The sequence below is a fragment of the Anopheles gambiae genome, unplaced genomic scaffold (assembly GCF_943734735.2).
Source record: "Anopheles gambiae unplaced genomic scaffold, idAnoGambNW_F1_1 scaffold_12, whole genome shotgun sequence".
Taxonomy (NCBI): Eukaryota; Metazoa; Arthropoda; class Insecta; order Diptera; family Culicidae; genus Anopheles; species Anopheles gambiae.
The window spans coordinates 1,450,479-1,456,899 of record NW_026902714.1 but is presented as its reverse complement, the minus strand read 5'-3'; the positions used below and the strand labels follow the sequence as shown (position 1 = coordinate 1,456,899).

General features: G+C 47.2%; 1 long non-coding RNA gene across 1 annotated transcript; it reads right to left on the bottom strand.

The window, feature by feature from the left end:
• Positions 1-3,311: 3,311 nt before the first annotated feature.
• Positions 3,312-4,003, bottom strand: LOC133395012 (uncharacterized). The gene is made up of 2 exons (XR_009767123.1): positions 3,646-4,003; positions 3,312-3,471 (listed from the first exon to the last, which is right to left on the bottom strand). It is a non-coding gene; the product is annotated as an uncharacterized LOC133395012 (long non-coding RNA).
• Between the last annotated feature and the right edge of the window lie 2,418 nt (positions 4,004-6,421).

Below are 6,421 nucleotides of genomic sequence, written 5' to 3'. Positions count from 1 at the left end.
TCATACAAACAATCTAGAATGACTTCAGAGGTTGTCCCAAGGTGTCCCCAAGGTTCATACAAACACGTTAGAATGACTTCCGAGGTTGTCCTGAGGAGTGCCCAAGGTGCATACAAACACTCTAGAATGACTTTCGACGTTGTTCCAAGGTGTCCCAAGGTGTCCCCAAGGTTCATACAAACACTCTAGAATGACTTCAGAGGTTGTCCCAAGGTGTCCCCAAGGTTCATACAAGCAATCTAGAATGACTTCTGAGGTAGTCATAAGGTGTCCCCAAGGTTCATACAAACACTCTATAATGACTTCAGGGGTTGTCCTGAGGTGTGCCCAAGGTTCATACAAACACTCTAGAATGACTTTCGACGTTGTTCCAAGGTGTCCCAAGGTGTCCCCAAGGTTCATACAAACACTCTAGAATGACTTCAGAGGTTGTCCCAAGGTGTCCCCAAGGTTCATACAAACACGTTAGAATGACTTCCGAGGTTGTCCCAAGATGTCCTCAAGGTTCATACAAACACTCTAGAATGACTTGCGAGGTTGTCCCAAGGTGTCCCCAAGGTTCATACAAACACTCTAGAATGACTTCCGAGGTTGTCCCAAGCTTACCCCAAGGTTCGTACAAACACTCTAGAATGACTTCAGAGGTTGTCCCAAGGTGTCCCCAAGGTTCATACAAACATTCTAGAATGACTTCCGAGGTTGTCCCAAGGTGTCCAAGGTGTCCCCAAGGTTCATACAAACACGTTAGCATGACTTCCGAGGTTGTCCCAAGGTGTGCCCAAGGTGTCCTCAAGGTTCATACAAACAATCTAGAATGACTTCAGAGGTTGTCCCAAGGTGTCCCCAAGGTTCATACAAACACGTTCAAATGACTTCCGAGGTTGTCCTGAGGTGTGCCCAAGGTTCATACAAACACTCTAGAATGACTTTCGACGTTGTTCCAAGGTGTCCCAAGGTGTCCCCAAGGTTCATACAAACACTCTAGAATGACTTCCGAGGTTGTCCCAAGCTGACCCCAAGGTTCCTACAAACACTCTAGAATGACTTCAGAGGTTGTCCCAAGGTGTCCCCAAGGTTCATACAAACACTCTAGAATGACTTCCGAGGTTGTCCCAAGGTGTCCCAAGGTGTCCCCAAGGTTCATACAAACACGTAAGCATGACTTCCGAGGTTGTCCCAAGGTGTCCCAAGGTGTCCTCAAGGTTCATACAAACAATCTAGAATGACTTCAGAGGTTGTCCCAAGGTGTCCCCAAGGTTCATACAAACACGTTAGAATGACTTCCGAGGTTGTCCTGAGGTGTGCCCAAGGTGCATACAAACACTCTAGAATGACTTTCGACGTTGTTCCAAGGTGTCCCAAGGTGTCCCCAAGGTTCATACAAACACTCTAGAATGACTTCAGAGGTTGTCCCAAGGTGTCCCCAAGGTTCATACAAGCAATCTAGATTGACTTCCGAGGTAGTCCCAAGGTGTCCCCAAGGTTCATACAAACACTCTAGAATGACTTCAGGGGTTGTCCTGAGGTGTGCCCAAGGTTCATACAAACACTCTAGAATGACTTTCGACGTTGTTCCAAGGTGTCCCAAGGTGCCCCCAAGGTTCATACAAACACTCTAGAATGACTTCAGAGGTTGTCCCAAGGTGTCCCCAAGGTTCATACAAACACGTTAGAATGACTTCCGAGGTTGTCCCAAGATGTCCTCAAGGTTCATTTAAACACTCTAGAATGACTTCAGAGGTTGTCCTGAGGTGTGCCCAAGGTTCATACAAACACTCTAGAATGACTTTCGACGTTGTTCCAAGGTGTCCCAAGGTGTCCCCAAGGTTCATACAAACACTCTAGAATGACTTCCGATGTTGTCCCAAGGTGACCCCAAGGTTCATACAAACACTCTAGAATGACTTCCCAGGTTGTCCCAAGGTGTCCCAAGGTGTCCCCAAGGTTCATACAAACAATCTAGAATGACTTCAGAGGTTGTCCCAAGGTGTCCCAAGGTGTCCCCAAGGTTCATACAAACACTCTAGAATGACTTCCGAGGTTGTACCAAGGTGTCCCCAAGGTTCATACAAGCAATCTAGAATAACTTCCGAGGTTGTCCCAAGGTGTTCCCAAGGTTCATACAAACAATCTAGAATGACTTCCGCGGTTGTTCCAAGATGTCCCCAAGGTTCATACAAACACTCTAGAATGACTTGCGAGGTTGTCCCTAGGTGTGCCCAAGGTTCATACAAACTCTCTAGAATGACTTCCGAGGTTGTACCAAGGTGTCCCAAGTTATCCCCAAGGTTCATACAAACAATCTAGAATGACTTCAGAGGTTGTCCCAAGGTGTCCAAGGTGTCCCCAAGGTTCATACAAACACGTTAGCATGACTTCCGAGGTTGTCCCAAGGTGTCCCAAGGTGTCCTCAAGGTTCATACAAACAATCTAGAATGACTTCAGAGGTTGTCCCAAGGTGTCCCCAAGGTTCATACAAACACTCTAGAATGACTTCCGAGGTTGTCCTGAGGTGTGCCCAAGGTTCATACAAACACTCTAGAATGACTTTCGACGTTGTTCCGAGGTGTCCCAAGGTGTCCCCAAGGTTCATACAAACACTCTAGAATGACTTCCGAGGTTGTCCCAAGCTGACCCCAAGGTTCATACAAACACTCTAGAATGACTTCAGAGGTTGTCCCAAGGTGTCCCCAAGGTTCATACAAACACTCTAGAATGACTTCCGAGGTTGTACCAAGGTGTGCCCAAGGTTCATACAAACAATCTAGGATGACTTCCGCGGTTGTTCCAAGGTGTCCCCAAGGTTCATACAAACACTCTAGAATGACTTCCGAGGTTGTCCTGAGGTGTCCCCAAGGTTCATACAAACAATCTAGACCCGACAGACAAAGAGAGCGAAATTTACAGGCGAGGGGCATGTAGAAACAGGGGGAAGGGGTTCGGTCGATTTTGTATTGGCCGCCATAGTCGAGCGGAAGCGATTTTTTTCTGAATTGAGAGTGAGCGCGCGCAGCGCTCTCTCGCATGCCTTCAAATTACACGGGGCGCTCTCGCGATACAAAACAGCTGATCAGCTGATACCCCCTCCCTCCTGTTTTTTTCCTCTCGCGCTGCGCTGGATGCGCGGATCAGCTGTTCTTGCTCTCTCGTGTTTCTTTCGGTTTGCGCTGCGCTGTTGCCGCACTTGCGCGCTGCGCTGAACACCCCCTCCCCCTCGTTTCTTTCGTTGCGCGTTGTGCGCTTTCGTTCACTTAGATTTGCTGCGTAATAAAATCGCATGCATCGAAATAAATTTAATTACATCAAACTCGTTTGATATTTTAACACTTTATTGAAACTTAAGGCACAGTTCCACACATCGCTAACCACAATCTTGCCACAAAACCACACATATTTTTTATTATAAATATTTAAAAAAAATCGTCACTTCAAGCACCCGCCTTACTGCCTGTATGTTGTGTATGTTGAATACTGTAAAAAAAACATTGAAATAAAGCAGCATAATTTACATATTCATGTTGAATTATGAAAGATTAACGCTGCTTTATTTCAATGCGCACAACACTTCAACACTTGAAAATACGACCGAGGCCGTAATAATGTGAATTGAAATAAATAACACTTCAACACTTCACTTCAAATTACATCGAGCGCCCGGGACTTAGGCTAAAACGCGCGCGGCCTCACACTGCGAAGGCTTGAACTGTACTGACGATTTTGTGTGGTAGCAAGAAAGGGAACGCACGAGGAACACTCGCTGCACTAGTGCGAGCGAGACACCGACACCAGCAAGCCGCTGCGAGAAAACCAAACTGAGCGCGCTGGCTGAAAGTGAACGCACACATTCACACATGTGTGATTGTGTGAGTGCAAAAACTGTGTAGAAAGCAAAACACGCTCTCGCCGCCGCGTAATTCCGCGTATTTCCAACCGTCTTCCCCTGCTTCTACATGCCCCTCGCCTGAAAGACGCACACTTTTACATTCTCATTGCTAGTAGGGGAGAGAGCAAGAACAGCTGATCCGCGCATCCAGCGCAGCGCGAGAGGAAAAAAACGGGAGGGAGGGGGTATCAGCTGATCAGCTGTTTTGTATCGCGAGAGCGCCCCGTGTAATTTGAAGGCATGCGAGAGAGCGCTGCGCGCACTCACTCTCAATTCGGAAAAAAATCGCTTCCGCTCGACTATGGCGGCCAATACAAAATCGACCGAACCCCTTCCCCCTGTTTCTACATGCCCCTCGCCTGTAAATTTCGCTCTCTTTGTCTGTCGGGGAATGACTTCAGAGGTTGTCCCAAGGTGTCCCCAAGGTTCATACAAACACGTTAGAATGACTTCCGAGGTTGTCCCAAGATGTCCTCAAGGTTCATACAAACACTCTAGAATGACTTCCGAGGTTGTCCCAAGGTGACCCCAAGGTTCATACAAACACTCTAGAATGACTTTCGACGTTGTTCCAAGGTGTCCCAAGGTGTCCTCAAGGTTCATACAAAAACTCTAGAATGACTTCCGAGGTTGTCCCAAGGTGACCCCAAGGTTCATACAAACACTCTAGAATGACTTCCGAGGTTGTCCCAAGGTGTCCCAAGGTGTCCCCAAGGTTCATACAAACAATCTAGAATGACTTCAGAGGTTGTCCCAAGGTGTCCCCAAGGTGTCCCCAAGGTTCATACAAACACTCTAACATGATTTCAGAGGTTGTACCAAGGTGTCCCCAAGGTTCATACAAGCAATTTAGAATGACTTCCGAGGTTGTCCCAAGGTGTCCCCAAGGTTCATACAAACAATCTAGAATGACTTCCGCGGTTGTTCCAAGATGTCCCCAAGGTTCATACAAACACTCTAGAATGACTTGCGAGGTTGTCCCTAGGTGTCCCAAGGTGTCCCCAAGGTTCATACAAACACGTTAGCATGACTTCCGAGGTTGTCCCAAGGTGTCCCAAGGTGTCCTCAAGGTTCATACAAACAATCTAGAATGACTTCAGAGGTTGTCCCAAGGTGTCCCCAAGGCTCATACAAACACGTTAGAATGACTTCCGAGGTTGTCCTGAGGTGTGCCAAAGGTTCATACAAACACTCTAGAATGACTTTCGACGTTGTTCCAAGGTGTCCCAAGGTGTGCCCAAGGTTCATACAAACACTCTAGAATGACTTCCGAGGTTGTCCCAAGGTGACCCCAAGGTTCATACAAACTCTCTAGAATGACTTCAGAGGTTGTCCCAAGGTGTCCCAAGGTGTCCCCAAGGTTCATACAAACAATCTAGAATGACTTCAGAGGTTGTCCCAAGGTGTCCCAAGGTGTCCCCAAGGTTCATACAAGCAATATAGAATGACTTCCGAGGTTGTCCCAACGTGTCCCCAAGGTTCATACAAACAATCTAGAATGACTTCCGCGGTTGTTCCAAGATGTCCCCAAGGTTCATACAAACACTCTAGAATAACTTGCGAGGTTGTCCTGAGGTGTGCCCAAGGTTCATACAAACACTCTAGAATGACTTTCGACGTTGTTCCAAGGTGTCCCAAGGTGTCCCCAAGGTTCATACAAACACTCTAGAATGACTTCCGACGTTGTCCCAAGGTGTGCCAAAGGTTTATACAAACACTCTAGAATGACTTCCGAGGTTGTCCCAAAGTGTCCCAAGGTGTCCCCAAGTTTCATACAAACACTCTAGAATGACTTCAGAGGTTGTCCCAAGGTGTCCCAAGGTGTCCCCAAGGTTCATACAAGCAATCTAGAATGACTTCCGAGGTTGTCCCAAGGTGTCCCCAAGGTTCATACAAACAATCTAGAATGACTTCCGCGGTTGTTCCAAGATGTCCCCAAGGTTCATACAAACACTCTAGAATGACTTCAGAGGTTGTCCTGAGGTGTGCCCAAGGTTCATACAAACACTCTAGAATGACTTTCGACGTTGTTCCAAGGTGTCCCAAGGTGTCCCCAAGGTTCATACAAACACTCTAGAATGACTTCCGACGTTGTCCCAAGGTGTGCCAAAGGTTTATACAAACACTCTAGAATGACTTCCGAGGTTGTCCTAAAGTGTCCCGAGGTGTCCCCAAGGTTCATACAAACACTCTAGAATGACTTCCGAGGTTGTCCCAAGGTGTCCCAAGGTGTCCCCAAGGTTCATACAAACACTCTAGAATGACTTCCGAGGTTGTCCCAAGGTGTGCCCAAGGTTCATACAAACTCTCTAGAATGACTTCCGAGGTTGTTCCAAGGTGTCCCAAGTTATCCCCAAGGTTCATACAAACACTCTAGAATGACTTCAGAGGTTGTCCCAAGGTGTCCCAAGGTGTCCCCAAGTTTCATACAAATAAGCTAGCATGACTTCCGAGGTTGTCCCAAGGTGTCCCAAGGTGTCCTCAAGGTTCATACAAACAATCTAGAATGACTTCCGAGGTTGTCCCTAGGTGTCCTTA